Raw genomic sequence first — 20,847 nt, forward strand, 5'->3', positions numbered from 1 at the left:
GATCATTCGTGTGGCAAATGCTGCACACTTGAATGTGCTCCCCCTCTTTGCTAACCATAAAATGGTCCCAAACTGGGTGGAAGTACTTTGTTACTGTGCCACTGCCAATGCATGAACAAAAACTGGAGGTAGGTGGATACGTCGTTGATCGCCTCTCTGCTTCCCCTGAGGTAAGGGTTACTGAAGGTCTCAGCTGGGGCTTTGCAAATATGGAAGCTGGCAATGCTACCTATGCCATATCTCTTGGAGCAGGGTGAATAGCAACATCAGACTCTTATGTGTCACCTTCCCCTCATCATCCCCTTCAATAAGTGTAAGTCTTTCAGGAACTTATCTTTCCCTTGCCTCTCCTGTTGTTTCCTTGACTATGCCAGGGTCCACTTCATGTCCCTATCTTCATCATCATAAGTGGTGCCTGGAGAAGATGGTGGAGTAGTACCCTTCCTTTTCTTTGCTGGAGATCTGGGGATCAATGATTCTAAAAGAGGAGGTTCTTGTTCGGAATAAAGCTCAACCTCCTGTTCTGCTTTAATATAAGGAAAATATACTATTGCTGGCTGTAGCTGCTGTCCACTTTTCTTTGTTTCCTGAAATGGTTGTGTACTAGTTTGCAAAAGGGACAAATCCAATTGAACATCACTACACATTGGTGTCACCATGATTGCAGAGGCTGCCTCACTGGCTGATATGGTCACAGGCTTAGGTTGGGGTAGAGCTGTTGATGCAGTACTGCTGTTTTCAGCTTGATTCCCAAAGGCTGGAGTGGCAGGCACATCCCTTGGTGGTCCAAAAAAGATTTGGGGTGACATGCCACTGGTGGGAAGCTGCTTCTTCTTACCGACCACTTTCTTGAAAACATCTTTCTTTGGGGCTATCTTAAAGCTCTCAGTTTGCAGTTGCACCAAGCTTCACAAGCGGAAGAGATTGGAGGCATGACATGTGAATGAACAGGCCTTCTGTTTGGCAGTACTGCAAGTGATATCTCTTCTCTCATGCACCTAGAAGCAAACAAACAAGAAAAACATTAAAGGCTCTATTATCACCTGCTACACTCATAGGGGTGCGGCTGTGGCAATCTTCTTACCCCTATTACAATTAGGGCGGTCAGACTGCCATTGCTCCACTGCAGCCGCCAGGGAACTGTCATTCCCTGGCCGTGCTGCGGTTGTCAAGATGCTGCAATATGCCAAGCATATTATGAGATTCCACTCTGCCACAGTTTTCATGGTTGTTCCACCACCATGAAAACTGCAGTGGAGAGGAAACAAAGAGAGTACTTCAGGACTCCCTGTTGCCTCACGCCATGTGGATGCACAGAGTGGGGCACAACATGTTCTCCCAGTGTGCATGCACACCAGCTCCGGCATGGCATCGACTTTCCAGTCCATGCCGTGCAGGAACTGTTTTTGGCATTCCCATTGTGGTGCCTGCCGTTGGAATTATTTTTTTAAAATCCTGCCAAGCACTAGCAATACTCGTAATCTGGCGGGTGGCCCGACCACAGGTTTGGCGGCAAGGTGGACCTGCCACTGCACCACCAAGCACGCAATCAGGCCATGAGTGGGAAACATGGCATTATTTGTAGTTTGAAATAGTACAGATAAAGGCAATATTAGTGTGGTTGGTTTGTTAAATTGGGTAACCACTTTAAAGTCAAACCACCCAACCATACCATAATTCCCCATCAAAATAAGACACTAGAAACAGAATGATAGAGCTCTTTCCTATATGTTCATATATTGTAAAGTAGACACATGTGGCACTCAGAGAACTGAATGGGTAAATGCGACAGTAATCTTTAAAAAAAATGGAGGTTAGTGTGTGTCTATGGCAGGCATTGTGGTCCAGGGGGAAATGGAATAATTATCATCATTACACAAATGAATGATGCTAATGTCTACTCTATAGACCACCTGTTGTTTTTACATTTGCTGAAGGCGTTTTGGACTGCGAGCAAGAAGGACTTGCTCTTCCTGTTGCTGCTGTTTTCTTAAACTTGTTTTAGCCTTCAAGCCTTCACTCCTCGCGGAACCCGCTTCGCGGGTCCCGCTTCGCCCGCATTCATTTGGGAATAGCGCTTTGGAAACTTTGGCGCTTGAGCTCCTGAGGTGGTGGGGAAAGCAGGGCTGCGAGCGAGGGGAGGCGCAGGACTTCCAGTCCCAGGAGCGCCTTACCCTCGGCATCTACACCAGCTGACCCGCTCTCCCTGTTGGCTCCTCCCACACCTCAGCGCAGCTAAAGCCAGCTCGTTACTTGCCCTGGTGGATTGCTCACCTGTTGTTTTTACATTTGCTGAAGGCGTTTTGGACTGCGAGCACGAAGGACTTGCTCTTCCTGTTGCTGCTGTTTTCTTAAACTTGTTTTAGCCTTCAAGCCTTCACTCCTCGCGGAACCCGCTTCGCGGGTCCCGCTTCGCCCGCATTCATTTGGGAATAGCGCTTTGGAAACTTTGGCGCTTGAGCTCCTGAGGTGGTGGGGAAAGCAGGGCTGCGAGCGAGGGGAGGCGCAGGACTTCCAGTCCCAGGAGCGCCTTACCCTCGGCATCTACACCAGCTGACCCGCTCTCCCTGCTGGCTCCTCCCACACCTCAGCGCAGCTAAAGCCAGCTCGTTACTTGCCCTGGTGGATTGCTCACCTGTTGTTTTTACATTTGCTGAAGGCGTTTTGGACTGCGAGCACGAAGGACTTGCTCTTCCTGTTGCTGCTGTTTTCTTAAACTTGTTTTAGCCTTCAAGCCTTCACTCCTCGCGGAACCCGCTTCGCGGGTCCCGCTTCGCCCGCATTCATTTGGGAATAGCGCTTTGGAAACTTTGGCGCTTGAGCTCCTGAGGTGGTGGGGAAAGCAGGGCTGCGAGCGAGGGGAGGCGCAGGACTTCCAGTCCCAGGAGCGCCTTACCCTCGGCATCTACACCAGCTGACCCGCTCTCCCTGCTGGCTCCTCCCACACCTCAGCGCAGCTATATATCTCTTTCTTGGTACCGCAACGCGGGAGCGCGCCGGGAGAAGCCCGGGACAAGGGCGGGACTGTCTGAGGCCGTCAGAGGCTGCAGTAGGCTGGGCTGGGCCCTCTCCCTTTGATTTTTGTTTCTGTTATATTTCTGTTTGGTATTTATTCTTGCAGGCTAATATTGCATCTTGGGGAGTCTTATTCTTAGTTATACCTTCACTACACTTTTCTTATGACGGCCAAAAAATTACGTTCTGGCCGCGTCCTAGTAGGGAAATCTGGGTCTAAAACGAAATCCAACCCTTTACGCAACAAAATTACGTCCTCCATGCAACTGAAAGGCCAGTGTCAGCTTTTTAATTTATGGGATAAAGGGAAAGATAAGTCACCTGAGTTGCAACCCCCGAGTGAGGGTTCTGATTATAATGTTCCGGAAGCTGCTAATATGGATATTAACGTTTCTTCTGGTCTGAGTTTGGTACCTAGTCAATCTCTGTTAATACCTCTTAGTCCCGAAATATTAAGGGGTTCATGCTTGATTTCAAATGGCTTACAACCGGGCCCAATTTGTCCTTTTGAGTCTGTGGGTGGTAAGGATTTGAAATTTGATAGTATTATTTACCCCCAAGAGTCTGCTGTGGAAGTTCCCAATGCTGTAGTAACTACTGGCCCTTTGCCAGTTTTTCCAGTTAATTTGCCGATCCCGGCCAGTGACTTTACATTACCTGATATCGATCTAACAGCTCACAAGAATCGGTTGATATCCCTTCAGGGGAAAGCTAGGGCTATTCTAAATTCTAATGAAGTTATAACCATTTCAAGTTCGGGTCCCTTAAGTAGTACACCTTCTAATAAATTGGATTTTTCTCCCGCTCAATTAAATTTTTCTTCTTGTTCTGGTCCTATTTTGAACAATGTAGCGGAGGGGTCTCCAAATGCTGATGGGAGGTTATTTTCTAAATCTTTATTTTCTTTGGAATCTATACTTTCTTCGATTCTGGGTCTTCTTGAAAAATTTGTGGGAGGTTCTGAATGTATTTTTGACACGGTAAATCAAATCTTAAAAGTGCTTTTGCAAAGTAAGAACGGTCCGGTGTCTGATTGCCCTCCTACGTTTGTCAACCCGATGGAGATCCCCAAAAAGAGTTCTCCAAGTGTTCAAGTAGAATTGGACCCTGTTCGTCCTTTTCTCCTCAAGGACGGCCAAAAAGCTATGAAGTCAGTAGCACTATCAGCTGACCTTAAGATCCGCAAAGCGGCTTCGGCTGGTATTAATTGTATAGCTTCCATTAGTGATAAAATAGAGGTCGTACCCACGTCCCCTACCGACCATAAAATTGATACTCCCTCTCTTTTTCCTATATTTTCCGTACAGTAAAAAAATGAGGAGATTGTTACGGCAAATACTGGAAGGGTTAATGAATCGATCCCCTTAAAACATAAAAAGATTAAAATAAAGAAGAGAAAACCCATTCGAAGATTCTCTAAGAAAAGACAGAGAAAACTTTTATTTGACAAAAGTGAGGAACCAATTTTAGAATATTCCCCTCAGGTTGTGCAGTTGCCTGCCCCTGTAGAAGTTATGATTGCATCCCCTAAAGTGGAGCTCATTTCTTCAGATCTTGGTCCGATAAGTTCTACTAATCCTTTTCTCCCCAGGGTTACTTCACCCGCTGTTAACCCTTTTCTTTCCCGTCTTAACCCATCAGCAATGCCCTATCAAGATGTTCTCAAGGTCACTTCCCCTGCTGCTAATCCTTCTCGCTCTTCTCTTAATCTACTAGCATGACCTCTCCTAGAGGCACCCCCAATTGTAGTCAGTCCACCCAAAGAAAAAATAACTGTAGATACTTTTTTTCTTGATTTTTTGCCCTTATTTGATTCTGATTTAATTCTAAATAGATCTGCCCTACTTGTTTGTTTCAAAGAGATTGAAGGCTTAAAATTAATTCAAACATCTGATTTGGATGTAGTATTCCTTCTTAACTCTTTGTTAGGGAGATCCACAAGGGTGAAATTTCATTCAAAAGTAGTGTCAAATCTTATTCTACAGTGGGCTGCGGAATTGCAAATTAGAGGAATAGATGTTATTCCATATTTTGGGGAAAAACGAAATCCACAGGTACTCCCCAATTTGTCATCTTCTCCCCATCAGGGTTTGAAGTTGTCGGATTGGTCCAGCTCTGGATCAGAGGATTTAAAAATATGTGTGTCCAGGAATGAAAGGCAAGTGTTGTATAAAAATCCTCCTTTGAAACAAACGTTGAAGGATGATCAATATAAATGGAGTTGGCTACCGGGAGTCTTAGCAAGTAATGCTACTTCCGGCCTCAAACCGCATTTAAATTTTTAACAAAGAGCTGAAGATTATCTCGTGGAATACAGCAGGTTTTAAAGATTATAAGGAGAAACTAGACTTTTTGTATTCACACAAGGTGGATATAATCTGTCTACAAGAAACATGGGTGGAAGGTAGAATAGCGCTAGAAAAGGATTTTTTCGTTTTGGAAAAGAGTGCTACCTCTTCTAGAAGAGGTCATGCAAAGGGAGGGATAGCATGTTTGTTAATAAATAAAATAAAATGGAATTATTCTCATTATCTCGATCCGGGGAATTTGTTCCAAGCAATAACCTTAAAAGATGTTTTTGAGGATTGCCCTAATAGATCGTTGGTAATAATAAACATCTATATCCCCCCAAATCGCTGCTTTAATGACGGTCTAAAAACGTTATTTTCCTTCTTAAATGCAGCGATGGATGTTGCCTCGCCTCCTTATGTATTATTGTTTGGGGATTTGAACTGTAATATATCCAATTGTGGGCTAGCTCTATTTAGAAATAAACTCAGGGAAGAATCTCTGAATATCCCATCGGCCCAGTTCCCGCTCAAAGTTAAAACTAATAAAAGAGGTAAACTTGTCCTAGAAGGTCTACATAAAGTTGACTGTTTAATAGTAAACGGGAGGCTCCCTTCTGATACCCCGGCAGCTTTTACGCATAAATCAAATAAGGGAAATTCAATCATTGATTATGTCATGGCTGATTATGCTCTATTTGCTAAGTTGAAAAATATGAAAGTTATTGAGTCTAATCTTAGTGACCATAATGCGTTGTTGCTTACAGTCTCCGTCAGTCTTCCGAAAGTGGACTCTTGGAGCATGGAGAGGGATCTGGTGAACTTCGATTCTAATTCTGGAAAATGTTTCTGGAATTTACGTTGTTTTGAAAGTTTGCTGTCCCTTTTGAATCAAACTGTGAAGAGTTTATCTCTTTGGGAAGGGAGAGAGCTGTTAGGATTTGCTAACTTTCTAGATTCGGTAACTTCTATAGCGAAGAAGAATCCTGGTGTGGAAAAATCGTTCGTAGTCCCTCCTCCTTTGCGGGCTTTAAATATAGAAATAAATAAAATAATAAGGGGGCAATATTTATCATTTTCTCAAGAAGCCAAGCATAAATTGTCCATTTTAAAAAGAAGGAGAGTTAGGCTTAAGGCTCGTTTAAAACGTGACAAGGAAGACTCTCTTTGGATACAACTGAGGGAAGTTTCCTATAACGGTCAAGCAAAAACTTTTTGGTCTTTAATTGGCAAGGGCTGTGGGACCAGAGCCAGTGCCACTCCGATTGCCATTGAGGAACAGATTTGGGTTCAATACATCGAGAAACTGTACAGTAACAATAACTTGCAGGTACATAGGGTGGAATCCAATGATGTTACATGCATATTTGATTGTCCCTCTGAAAAGGAAATTGAATTTGCTATTATGAACATGCGTTCCTCTGGTGCGATGGGGCCAGATAAAGTTCCCATCTCAGTATTGAAACAACAGAGTGAACTTTGGAGCAAGATCCTATTTCCAGTTTTTAAATTCTGTTTTTCTAGCGGAACAGTCCCCCCCTCCTGGAAAGGAAGTATCATTGTCCCCTTATATAAAAAAGGGGCAAGAGATCTTCCCCAAAATTATCGTCAAATCGCTTTGCTTGACGCCATAGGTAAGGTTTTCGCAAAATGTATTCTCACTCTAATGAATCAATGGGTAATTGATTTTAAAATTCTACCTATTGAACAAACAGGTTTTAGACAGAATCACGGAACTTTAGATAACCTGTCGGCACTACAAGTTCTCACAGAAAAATATGTTAAAGTCCGTGGTGGGCAGGTTTATGGGGCTTTCATTGATTTTTCCACCGCATTCGATAAAGTGGACAGGATATTACTGTGGAGAAAGTTATCTGATTTAGGTATGCCCTCATATCTTATTAAGTTAATTCGTGCACTCTATTCAGATACTTGGTGCAGAATCCTACTGGGAGGTGAACGTGATTTATCTAAAATAATTTTAACCTCTAATGGGTTAAAGCAAGGCTGCCTTTTGGCTCCCTTGCTGTTCTCCCTTTATACAGTCGATTTACCTGTTGCCCTTTCAGCATGCGCTGGTATTGCTCCGTCCTTGGGGGGGGTTCCAATTGCATGCCTTATGTATGCAGATGACATCCTGATTTTGGACCTTACCCCAAAGGGCTTAAATAATCGCCTGCAGGCACTGTCTGAATATGCCAAAAACCATTACCTATTGATAAATACGGCAAAAAGTAAAGTGATGTGTTTCTCCGGTAAGAAGAAACCTAAATTTCTTAATTTTCCTTGGTGTGGGGGAGCAAAAATTGGAAACGGTGAAATCATATACCTTCCTTGGTAAAATTGTCACAACTAATCTAAGTGACAAACCCCATATAGACAATAACTCCCGAAAGGCTATTTCACAGGGAAAGAGTTTAGTAGCCTTGTATAAAGCTACAGGTAGAAGGCATTTCTCTATTCTTTTAGAGGTATTTAGAGCAAAAGTCCCTGCCTCCCTGTTATACGGTTTAGAGTTAATAGAGCAAAATAAATGGAGTTTTTTTATCTTCCACGGAAGGGAAAATCTTGCGTAGTTTACTATCTGTTATTTCAGCAAATTCAACCGTTTCCATGAGACAGGAACTTGGCCTACGTAGCAGCTGGGCTCAAGGTTTGGCTGGCTCTATTCGTTGGGTAGTAGGCATAGCAAAAAGTGAGTCTAATACCTTGAGATACCTTATAAAAAATGAATTGCTGGGAAATCTAAATGAACATTCCTTGATTGTAAAAAATTTTAGATTTGCTGTGGCACAGTTGAAATTGGATGAAGAAACTTTATTTTCGTTATCCTCTTATCAATTAAAATCCTTATTGAAGACTTCTTCATGGGAATTAGGGTTTTGTCATGATAGAGATTCCCGGCTGTTAAAAAAAGGTTGTACTCCTGTTATTGAGTCATGCATCTTGCGGAAAGCGCAACCTTATATGTACTGGAACATCCCTCATGGCGTTCGTCGCCTAGTGTACTTAATAAGACAAAACCTGCTTCCGCTGAAAGTTCTTTATGCCAGATGGTATGGTCACTCTCCTCTTTGTGATCTTTGTCAGATGCATGACCAGGACTTAAATCATGTCATTTTTGTTTGTCCAGTCCTAATGCCCTACAGGCGTAGATGGTTACGTCCAATTTGCCTACAACTTAATATTCTTTCTGCCCTGTCTTTTCAGAGTGCCTTGATTAACCCTCCTAATGAAATGTTTTGTTTTAAACTGTATGGCTTCTTTAAATGTTTTTTGGATCTTTATTAATATGTTCTTCTTTATCTGTGTTTAGTGTTAAAAGGTTATTTTATGTATTTTTCTTTGTATGTATATTTTTGTTTTTGTGTGGACCTCGAAAGAGTTCCTTTATCATAATAAAATAAATACTGAAATACTGAAATACTCTATAGACCATGACAGCCAAGGTATCCAGGAGGAAATTGAATTATATACCTAACAAACTGAAGGTTGGTGTGCGGCTGTACGCCTATGGTAGATGGATGGATCACAGATCGATCTAGGCAAAACTGAACACAGAATTTCAAGTAAAAGCAATTACAATTAAGAACAGTATTTAACAACATTAAATTAAACAAAACAAAAATTTTAATTAAACATGTTTTTTATAAAGTTAACAAATAAAATATTTTTTATAAAATTGAAATTAAAATTACAAATACATTTAAATTAAAGAAAAATTAAATACAACATGTAAATACAAAAATTTAAAATAAATGAAATTGTCCTCAATCATTTTAAAATATGGCAAAGGAACACTGACTGGACATACAAAATGGCTGCCAAGCCAATGCCATATGGTCAACAACAACAGTGAGCAAGAAGACATGTGTAATAAAGAAGACATGCAGGTCTATGGCAAAAGGACACTGGCTAGCACACAAAGTGGCCACCAGCCACACGGTCACAATAACATCCAGGAGAGAGGCATGGCCACAACAAAGAACACATGCAGGCCTATGGCAAAAGTGCACTGTTTGCCTACACAAAACTGCCGCCAGCCACATGGTCACAACAAAAACAGGAGGCATGGAAAACCAAGAACACATGCAGGCCTATTGCAAAAGCACACTGACTGCCTACATGAAATGGCTGATGGTCACAACAACAACAACCAGCAAGGAGGCATAGCCACAACAAAGAACACATTCTGGCCCATGGCAAAAGCACACTGGCTGGCTATACAAAATGGCCGCCAGGCACATGGTCACAACAATAAGCAGGAGGCCTGGAAAGCAAAGAACACATGCAGGCGTATGGCAAAAGCATACTGGCTGGCTATGCAAAATGGCCACCAGTCGCATGGTCACAACAACAGCCAGCAAGGAGGCTTGGCCACAAGAATGAACACATGCAGGCCTATGACAAAAGCACACTGGCTGCACACAAAAAATGTCGGTCAGCCACATGGTCAAAACAACAACATCAACCAGCAAGGAGGCATGGCCACAACAAAGAATACATGCAGGACTATGATAAAAGCACACTGGCTGCCTGCACAAAAAGTGCATTGGCCACATAGTTACAATAACAAGCAGAAGGCATGGAAAAAACACATGCAGGCTTATGGTAAAAAATGCTGGCTGCCTACACAAAATTGCCACCAGCCACAATGGCAAATAGTAACAAGCAGGAGGCATGGAAAACAAAGAAGGCTATTAGACACTGACTATACAAAGAAATGGCACGTGGCCACATGACATGGGGAACAAAGACGAATGGTGACCTATGGAACACTAGCTAGTCGCTGAGAACATAGTCAAACAACAAGCAAGGTGGCATGGACAACAAAGAACACATGCAAACCTATGGCAAAAGCACACTGGCTGGCTACACCAAATTGACGCCACCCACATGATCATAGAAACAAGCAGGATGCCTGGAAAACAAAGAACACATGCAGACCTATGGCAAAAGCATACTGGCTGCCTACAGAAAATGGCCATCGGCCACATTGTCACAATAATAAGCAGAAGGCATGGGAAAAAAACACATGCAGGCCTATGGCAAAAAAAACAATGGCTGCCTACACAAAATTGCCACCAGCCACACGGTCAAACAATAACAAGCAGGAGGCATGGAAAACAAAGAACACGTACAGGCCTATATACACTGACTATACAAAAAAAGTGGCACCTAGCCACATGACATGGAGAACAAAGACACATGGTGACCTATTGCAAAGAGACTCACACACTGGCCCGACAAAGAATGGAGGTATACTCGGCTAACATATGTTACAACAATACACATCCTCCAAAGGCATCAAATATATTGCCCAACCTATGCACTGCTTGCCCAAAAAAAAATGTGACATACCCCCCTAAAAAAGCACATTTTGTAACTTAATGCAATGTCATTCATGGTCTAAATGAAGTTTCAATTCAAAAGCAACCACATAACACTTATTTCATGCACCCATGAGTAGTACTGGGCCTACTGGCTGGAAGGCCCATTGGCAGACTAGGCCACATACTGAATTACATGAATGCTGCAAATTTATTGAAACACATGGAAATAATGTACTAAACTGTGCAACATATTTCCTTTTCAAAAGAATACAAATTACACACAAACAATTAACTAGGCCATTTTGAAACTGCAGGCCACCCACCACAATACATTTTTAAAATCGAATAAAAGTTAAAAAAAAAATCCTAGTGTATGCTCACAATCAGACAACACCCTTGTGCACCAATTTTGGAATTTAGTTGTAGTAGTGAAAGCTTAAATACAAAGTCCTTAAATTCAATTGTATATATACAGTCGATAAGGAGAGTGATCCTTCTAGCTCCAAATCCCAAAGAAATTTAACCAGGAGATGGGCAAAGAACTGGGAGTAGCCTGCTGGACATAAACAGGAAGCTGGAGTCTCTAGGGCAACCCCTTCATACTCACAAAAAAACCTAACTCAAACAGCCCATTGAAGAAGAAAGTCAACTCAAAAAGCCTCTCAGCTGGTTCTCTGGCACAAAAGCTGCTTGAGCGGTGCGTTCGGCAATAGATTGGCACTGTCGTGGCCGGAAGGCATGCAAACAGCATGAAGTATTGCGCCAACTTGCTAGCAGCCCAAGATTATCGTGGCACTTACTAGTGAGTGCCAGAACAAACCTCAAGCGTGCAAATGGGAAAATATTTGCATCACGCCTGGGAAGGGAGTGCAGAGTGCCCGAATTACGCAAACTCCGCAAGCAGAGCGGAGTTTACTGCCAGGGACTAATTATTAGCACTAGACCAAAGCAAAGCAGAGGAAAGCCACAGATTGTGAGATGCAGGATGTTAGAAAGAAATGATGCCATGGATTAGGAACACCACTAAAGTGGGAGTGTGTACACAAAAGTGTAAAGGAGCTCTACAGAAATAAACTTAGATATGAACTGCCAAAGACGGCAAGTGAAGGCAGGCAAAAAAATCTGCGAGTGTCAATATGTGGACTAAAGGTTTTGTTGGATTCACTCTCATACAGGGGCGTGAGCAGTGGTGGTAATGCGATGGTGAAACAGGGATGTGGAGAAGACCGAGGAGGTGCATAGCTGCTTGTGTCAACTGTAGGTTAAAAAAGGTGGTTCACACTCATAAAATAGGCATAAGCACCAGTGGTCATGAGCTTCAGTGTCAGGGGGTAGTGTGGAGGAGGAATTTCCACTGTGGCAGGGCTGGCTATTCGAGTTAGCGGCACTTTTTCTTTTTAAATACCCCTTCTTTTTAATAGTATATGTTTGAGTCTTTTAACATGATGTGATAAAATTGTGTTTTAACGTTTTATTAATGTTAATCCCTACCTTCTGGGCAGCTTTTTTGCGCAGTGCAGTTTCTGCTCCCCGGTCCGCCGCGGCTTTCAGCTGACTGCTGCGGAGGAGAGCAGTCCCTCCTCGTCCTTAGAACGTCCGGTGAGAAGGTCACAGGACAACTCCGGCAAGCGATAAAACACATGCCGAGCCAGACGCGCAGCGGGACAGTGTGGAGGAGGAATTTCCTCTGTGGCAGTGCTGCCTATTCGAGTAAGCAGCACTTTTACTTTTTAAATAACTGTTGGACAAATGTTACTTTTCAAAATGTCTGGCCACTGTGTAGTGACTTTCTTTGTTAGTTATGGCCCTTAGGTGTTCCAATACTCTCTTGTTTTTTGCTGCAAAAATGGTATTCCCTACATACTTGAGTTGGCATGGACACTCTAAGACATATATCACATGTGTTGTGCAGCAAGTCAGAATTTGCAAGATGGTTTTCGTTTTATATGGTGTTTCGTATATTTTTGTCATATAACTAAACTTGCATGCTTTGCAATGACCGCAAGGAAAAAATCCCTGCAGATGTTGTTGAGATTTCTGAAAAGTACCATTTGTCCAACAGTTCGCTGGTGAAATATTACGAAATAGAACAGGTACAAAAGAGCTCGAGGGGTGGGAACAGAGTCCTACACCTAAGGCAGAGAGAATCCTGGCACATGAATGAACTCCAATCGAGAACTCTTTGGGGCCTGAACTTAGACGAGGAACTATGAATACACCTACATGAAAACTAGATCTTCCACCCTAATGTTTACCTAAGTTAAGAAGTGTTATCCTGTTCAATATGTTCTAATATTGAGCATGTATTGTTTCTTATGTGCTGAATGTTAGATTATGGATTTTAATCATATGACTGATTATTATATTTTTTTGATTTATTTCACTTAGGAGGAAAGGAAGGAGCCTACTCCTGGGAGGAGCTGCTGACAGAGGTCCCTTACTCTTTTCTTCGGAATTACGACATCGTAATTCAAGAGCACTTTATAGTTAAGTCCATTAAATTGGTACCATTTGATTATTGATTTTTATGTACACATATTGTTAAAAAACGCATTGCTAGGGTTGTCACAGGGTGAAAATCATCGATACAGCTAATGTATATTAACCACAACAAGAGAAAACACGTCTATAGCACCGGCTATAGCACCAGCAGTATAAGATTACCCTGTCTGTGTCCCTTGAGTAGAGAAAGATCATCCACTCCTTACTTTGCCACTGGGCAAATAGATAATGATTATCAAGTAAACGTACTTTAGGTGAGCACCAAGTACAACATACGAGAATGGGTGTATATTTATTCACTACATCATGATGGTACTTTTGAGCCATTAAGGCATTAAGGCGAACAGTCAGTTTTTTCCCATAAACTTTGGTAAAACGATAAAGTATTGTACGTTATATTCATGTAAATATGTACCATGCATCTGAGAAGTTAGTAGGCCCTCCTAGAATGTTGGCCACAGAAAAATATGTAAGTGATGCCATGTAATCTTGCCATAGAATGTAAGATACAACAACATAAGTTCTAATCTCTCTGGTACTATACCATCAAAATGTGGGATTTAAGCATGAAGATTATGTCACTTGGCTCTTTAATGACAACAGAAGGAAAGCAAATGCTATTCATTTTATGTTAGATAAACCACTACAAAATTGCTGCTGTGATAATGTTATGTTTGTGTTGTCCTTTTTTTATGTTAATATACAAACATGTAAATGTGTGGTTGGAATTCAGACCAGTGGGTGAGCAAGGAGACGAGGGTCTCTGAAATGCGTAAACTGGTATAATACCGTTGCTGGAGAAACTTTCCCCTGAGTGAGCGCCTACTTGTTACAACATTTCATATATATATTTCCTACTGGCGGTCGGAAAACAAAAAATGCATTCCCTATGGAAACCAGGCTCTAACTATGGCTACCTACTGGTGAGTTTGACCCCAGGGACCCCTTTCCATGGGTCCCAGCCTCCATAAAAGTAGGCTTGGCCATGCGGACCCCTCTTGGGCCAATTTTGTCACTGGAAAATCCTTCCCCAGGGCGCAGCCAAAGCTACAATAAGGAAGAATGCAGGTGTCCCCTCTTCTGAACCCATTAATGGCACTCAGGGCCACATTCCCTATAGCTCCTGCTATGTCCCGAGATGCCCACCCTCCGGACATAGCTGTTTCCCTGCCCACACTGACACGGGCAGGGAAACCTGTAATTACTCTTGCTTGGTCGGAGCAATTTTAAAGCTCATGCGAAGCAAGAGAAAAAAGGTTCACTCCAAACTAGCGGGAGATTTTAGAAAGCTACCACCAGCAGAGAGCAGGCGTCAGATTTATTTCCCTGTCCGCAGTAATGCATATTGCTCCCACCTGCAGGGAGCAGTATATAGCAGCTCGCTGTGGGTGGGAGCAATGCTGGGGCTCTTCCGGTGCCCCCAAGCATGATATGGTATGTGTCCTGGGTGGGATCCAGGGAATCCACCCTTAGTTGTCCGGGCTTGGGAATGGGGTCCCTGGGGCCAAATCGGTCATTAAGGAGGGCTGTGTGCCCCCCTCTCCCTTTGGAATATAGCCAGGGCCTGGAGATGAGGTCCCCAGGGCTGAAAGTAGCCCAGGGAAGGGGGCTGCATGCTCCCTCCCGTATAATTTATAATGATGCGCCTCTGGGATGGGGTCCCTAGGGTTAAAGCGGTCAAAGGAGCATGGTGTTAGCTGCATGTGGCGGTTGGTTTAACGTATGGCATTTAAATATTACTTTACAGGGTCACTGTCCGGTGCTCTACCAGGACCTTGCCCTGATCACATAAGAGAGGCACCGCCAGTACCGTCCAGTGACTAAACACCTCCGTCAACAGGGGATCTTGTATTCTTGGGGGCTCCCCTTCCGCCTCATCTTTCGTCATAACGGGAAGCTCCACCAGCTTCGCTCTTTCATAGAAGCATGTTGCTTGCTGGGCCTGGCGGAGCCGAGCAGGAAAGACAATGACCGCAGCACCACCTCGGGGCCCGAGGACTCCCCATCGGGGTGGCAGGGCAGGAGGCGTTGTTCCAGGCGGCCACCCAAAGCTGGGATAGCCAGGGGTCAGCAGGTGGCCCTCACTGCGGCCACTGAGGCCCTTGCTGGAGAAGAGCTAACTGCCAAATGACCTCCTCTGAATCACTGGACCTTTTACTTGCATCTCTGCTGGCTGCCTGGGGGCGGCGGGTGGGACGATCCCTCTACTTGGCCACACGATGACCCCCATCTGGTTGACTGACCAATCGTCCTGGGACGACGGACTATTTGGATTACTTATTCTTGTTCAAAATGTTCCCCGTAGAGGACAAGTTATGGGGACTTTTTCCCTAGGGGCTTTGGTGTTTCCCCCTTTTTGATTAACTTTTCCCTATTGCATTTTTTTGGGTGGGTCCCTTCTGTCCACAGTTCCCTTCCTCCTACTGGTATGGCTTGATGAACAACTCTTCATAGTTCTCGCTCACTGGTACCGCTCAATGGGCCTGCTCCCGGGGCCCCCTGCCATAGCCCCCACCCCCCAACATGCTAGATGTCACGTAGGTTGCTGAAGGTTCTGACTCTTAATGTCCGGGGACTCAACAACCCCATCAAGCGTAGGGCTGTCCTCAACTATTTGGAGCACTCCACCACCGATATTTGTCTCCTACAGGAGACACACCTGCTGTGCAAAGACCATCACAGAATGAAATCCCGAGTCTTCCCAACACAGTTCTTTTCCTCCCACTCCACTAAGTCGGCAGGGGTGGCTATACTTGTTTCCTGTTCCTTCCAGGGCAAGGTTCTACAGAAGGATGCCGAGATCAGGGGACCAGTTCCTAGTAGCTGGGGTATCCCTTATAATAGGTTCGGTGTACGCCCCTAATGAAGGCCAGAACAAATTCCTCCAAGACATACTCACTGAGGCCATAGCCAACTCAGAAAGGTGCCTGCTACTGGGCGGTGACTTGAACCTTGTCTTCGACAATATAACCGACCGCTCCTGTCAACGCACTAGCCAAGTAGGGGCCCTCTTCCGGTCGAGGTTAGCCCGCATCCAGGAACTTGGGCTGGTCGACCTGTGGGGTCATTTTCACCCTCACAGTCGAGCGTATACCTATTACTCAGGAGCCCACAAGACCTATGCCAGATTTGACTATTTCCTATGCTCCACTCCATTACAAGCACTAGCCACTGACACCGACATTCTCACTGCGTCCCTGTCAGACCACTCTCTGGTCACGGCCTCCTTCTTACTACCATACACACAGCTACCTCAGCCACACTGGTGCATGCGAGACTCCCTATTACACCAGGCCTTCATAATCGACCAGATTAAATCCTCCATCTCAAACTATCTAGCCCTTAATACTAATTCAGATACCTCATTCGTGACACAATGGACCGCTCTCAAAGCTGTCGTGCGGGGAGAATTCATAGCTATCTCCACAGCTATCATCAAAGAGGGCAGTCAAAAAAGAGCTGAGCTTACTCAGAGAACCGCTGAATTAGAGCACATGCACCAACGTACTGGGGCAGCCAGGGCCTGGCGCCAACTTTGCACAGAATAAAAGCAACTGGCGGTGCTGGACCAGGACAGGGCTGAATATGCGGCCCTTCGCATGCGACACTCCTACTACACCAGAGGGGATAGGTGTGGGCGGCTTCTGGCCCATAAACTTCGGGAAGCTAGACAGCGACAGGGGGTGCAAACCATCCGCCCTGCTGGGGGGGACCTCACATCGAACGATGTAGCCATCGCAGAAGCATATAGAGACTTCTATGCTAAGGCTTTATTCGGGTGATTCCCTGGACATGCTTCGCAGCTTTGAATATCTGGAGGCGGTGCACGTTCCCACTCTTGACCAGGGGCAGGCTGGTCTAGACACAGACATCGGGACAGAAGAAATCTTTGCGGCAATCTCTCGCCTCCGACTCAGCAAATCACCTGGCCTGGATGGGTACTCCGCAGCCTTCTATAAAACCTTCTGTGATCAGGTGGCCCCTTCATTGCAGGATCTCTTTAACGCATTCGAATACACAGGTGCCATCCCGGAGGAAATGCTAGAAGCCTCGATTGTTGTTATCCCGAAGCCCGGAAAGGATGCGACTCTCTGCAGCGCGTACAGGCCGATCTCCCTCTTAAACATAGATATCAAACTATACACAAGCATCCTCACGACGCATCTGGCCACCTACATGCTCCAACTGGTGGAACCGGATCAAGCAAACTTTATATCCCAGAGGCAAACGAGCGACAACACGAAGAGAGTATTGCACCTCATAGAAAAAGCATCTCGCACACATGGGGAATACATGTTACTAGCAATTGACGCAGAGAAGGCCTTTCACAGGGTCCATTGGCCCTATTTAGAACAAGTACTACAGAGATTTGGCCTCGGAGACAAGATGTGCACCCGCATTCTGAATTTCTATCGTTCACCTCAGGCCACAGTTCGAGTTAATGGGGAGACATCCTCCAAATTCCCCATAGGCAAGAGTACACGACAAGGTTGCTCTCTTCCCCCCTCCTTTTTGCACTGTACATGGAGCCCCTAGCGCAAATAGTCAGACGCCACACACATAAATAAGCCTCTACGTGGACGACATTCTGCTCTCTCTCTCACTGACCTTATTCAGACACTGCAAGCACTATTTATTGAACTACACAGCTTTGCGCAGGCCTCTGGGTTTAAAATTAATATGGACAAATCCACTGCCCTTAATATCTCGCAGTACGCTGGCTTGCATACAGGAAGAGCATCCGATCCAGTGGTCCACCCCCACGGTCCCTTACCTAGGGCTCTACCAATCCGCACCCACATTCGAAGGGAACTGGGCAAATGGAAACACTATCCCCTCTCCTGGCTCGGTAGAATAGCTGCTATCAAAATGACAATTCTTCCCCAGATCCTTTATCTATTTCAGACCCTCCCCCTACACCCTCCCGCTGGTTGGATTCTTCAGACCCAGTCAGACCTGGCACAATTCAGATGGCAGGGCCGCAAACAACGGTTCAAGCACGCGAACGCAGTCCTGCCCCCAGCATGGCGAGGTGTTGAAAGACCCGATCTACAGCTTTATTTTTATGCTGTACAGCTTTGCTACCTGGTGGAATGGAACCGCCTAGGATCCGAAAAACACTGGTTGTTCCAGGACCAGGCAGTCGCAGCCATGCCCTGCAGGGTGTTCCCTTCCTTCGGAAGAAGCATAGACCGGCTAATCTCTATGCTTCGTATATCACAAGCACGATTATGGAGGCATGGGACTGCACCGCTATCACACACGAGCTGACATCATTCCCTTCCCCCTGACACCACTGTTTAATAACCCTGATTTTTAGCTGGGAGTAGACCCTAAAGCATTCACAAGCTGGCGCTCCACCCCATGCAGATCTCTGGGATCATCTGTTTGATCTAGAGGGTATCAGTGGTGGAGTGGTGTGGCTCACTGATTAGAGGCGGCAGACCCGGAAGCAGAAGTCAGCCCGGGACCAGGGTTCGATTCCGGACGCGGCAGGGTCGTGGACCAGGGTCAGCGGACCCGATAATTCTCGCCTCGGTGACTATTAGGTACCTACTCTAACCAGGGATCGCACTCGGCAACTCTGGGCATTAACTTGCCTAATCTCCACAACGGCCCCATCAACGCCGGGGATGCCTGGCTCCACCTTGGGGATTCCCAGCAGGGACCATCCCAAAGGGAAAACCAGGAACGGGTTCCCCAGCGGTATACAGCGCCAGGACGCCGGCTGGCAACAGTGCGCTTTACAAGTATACACATTACTTTACATTACATTACATTACATTCCCACAGCTTAGAGCACACTATGGTGTTCCGGAGACGGAGCGCCTGCCATATCTACAACTCAGACACTGGGAACTCCAACCACAGGTCAAACCTAGTGCTCAACGCCTGTTAACCCCATATGAGAATTGGCTGATCACCCGAACTTCCGATAAAAAATCTTATCTCTGACCTCTATCAACACTTACTGGCAACCACTACCATTACATATAATGCTGGACGGGCACGATGGGAGCGGGAACTGGGTAGGACTTTATCTCACAAAGAATGGGACGGCATATACTGCAGGGCCCGACACTCGGCCTATCAAGCAGGTCTTACGGAAACGCTGACCAAGGTTGCCACCTGTTGGTATTATACACTCGAGCACCTGCATCAATTTGACTCCTACCTTAACGCACTGTGCTGGAGGGGCTGTGGGGAGGTAGGAACCCTGGAACACCTTTTATGGAGCTGTGCCAGCATCCAACCATACTGGACACCAATCCTCGATGACATAGATTCTCATCTCGATACTCAACTTCCGCGCTTCCCAGCATACATCCTCCTTGGACTGCCCGACCCGTTAACTTATCCCTTGAAATCCCAGAGGGGCCTACTAATTGTCATTGCCCTAGGGGCAGCCACCCAGAACATATTAGCACATTGACACTCACCCCAGACTCCCCCCCCATTCGGGTTGGCTACAGAGGCTTTCCCCCCCCGTGTTCTCTCCTCCCTTCAAGTTAATCAATGCTAGTGCATGTAATTCAATTTGCAGGTGGCAGGACGTATTTGCGTGCCTCAAAGGATAGTTGTGTAATAGGAGAATACAAGGAGAGAATAGCGAAGGCCAGTCAAATAAGATAAAATAAAGAAAGAATGGTGGGACCCAAACAGTCAACTTAACGAGGATCAATCTAGACATGGATTAACAAACTTGGCCAGACCCTGACATCGGTTTCATAAACAAGGACAAGGGGTTACTTTTTAACAGAAGAGACACATAACAGCTGGAAAAGCAAAAAACACTATGTTCGCCGTGCTGCCTGAGTAAAGGCAACACAAAATGTCGACGGTCACAAAATGACGGCTAAATACGAAGCAAAGTCGAAAACCACAGAACCTCAGGCCCTCCTTTTGCCATTATTCAGGCAAAACACGAAGGACTCAAGTTAGTCTTAGTCAATGTCAATGGTCATGAGGTCATTGAGCTGTTGCTGCAACATCATTTTAATGTTCTCTGTTTTCTGTGACACAGGCTTTGGGACACACAAGGTGGCACAAAGACCACAGATGGCGGGGCCACACTGCAAACAAAGACAGCAAGAGAAAATGATGGCTAAAATCATTCCAAGGAAAGTTAACACTTTCCATCGCCATGTGGACAGTAGTCCCCAAAACCATCCCATCACAGACAAATCTCCGGTGTCCTGATGAATGGACTCGGAAATCACGTGTAACTTAGAAATGGCTTGGTATACTGTAGGGGCATTATCAGGAATATAAATGCAGCAACTAGACCCAATCAATTTACAGACTCCTCCTCTATCTGCAAGGACAATGTCTAAAACCATTTGGTTTTGCAAAGTCATAAGACGATCCGCCTGAAGTTCGGATGTCAGATTACTCAAGGCTCCGGAAGTTACATTTATCGTAGCCTCAACAACACGAACTAGCTGTCTAATGTTTCTGCTATTGGCGATTGGGCCCCAAAAAGGAAGAAACCCTTTGATAAAGTCTCCTCCCTCTTGTACAGCGGTGTCCCTTTTCTGAATCATTTTGTCCACCATATGCGTGGAAGGCTATACTCAGATGTGAGTCCCTTGCTCATTGCACCATCAGGATTCAAGCAAGCCGGGCCGACGACGCCTGAAATGGCAGAAACCGGTCCCCGGAAGCTTGTTTCCTTCCCAGTATAAGAATTGGCTTGGTAGTTTGGTTTG

The 20,847-nt window shown here is 45.1% G+C and overlaps 1 long non-coding RNA gene across 1 annotated transcript in view; it reads right to left on the reverse strand.

Moving 5' to 3' along the window:
• Nucleotides 1–12,181, reverse strand: part of LOC144819528 (uncharacterized) — a 56,205-nt gene extending 44,024 nt beyond the window's left edge. The window contains exon 1 of the long non-coding RNA XR_013607427.1: nt 12,128–12,181. This is a non-coding gene — a long non-coding RNA (uncharacterized LOC144819528). The remainder of the gene's footprint in view (nt 1–12,127) is intronic.
• Between the last annotated feature and the right edge of the window lie 8,666 nt (nt 12,182–20,847).

The sequence above is a fragment of the Lissotriton helveticus genome, chromosome 2_1 (assembly GCF_964261635.1).
Source record: "Lissotriton helveticus chromosome 2_1, aLisHel1.1, whole genome shotgun sequence".
NCBI lineage: Eukaryota > Metazoa > Chordata > Amphibia > Caudata > Salamandridae > Lissotriton > Lissotriton helveticus.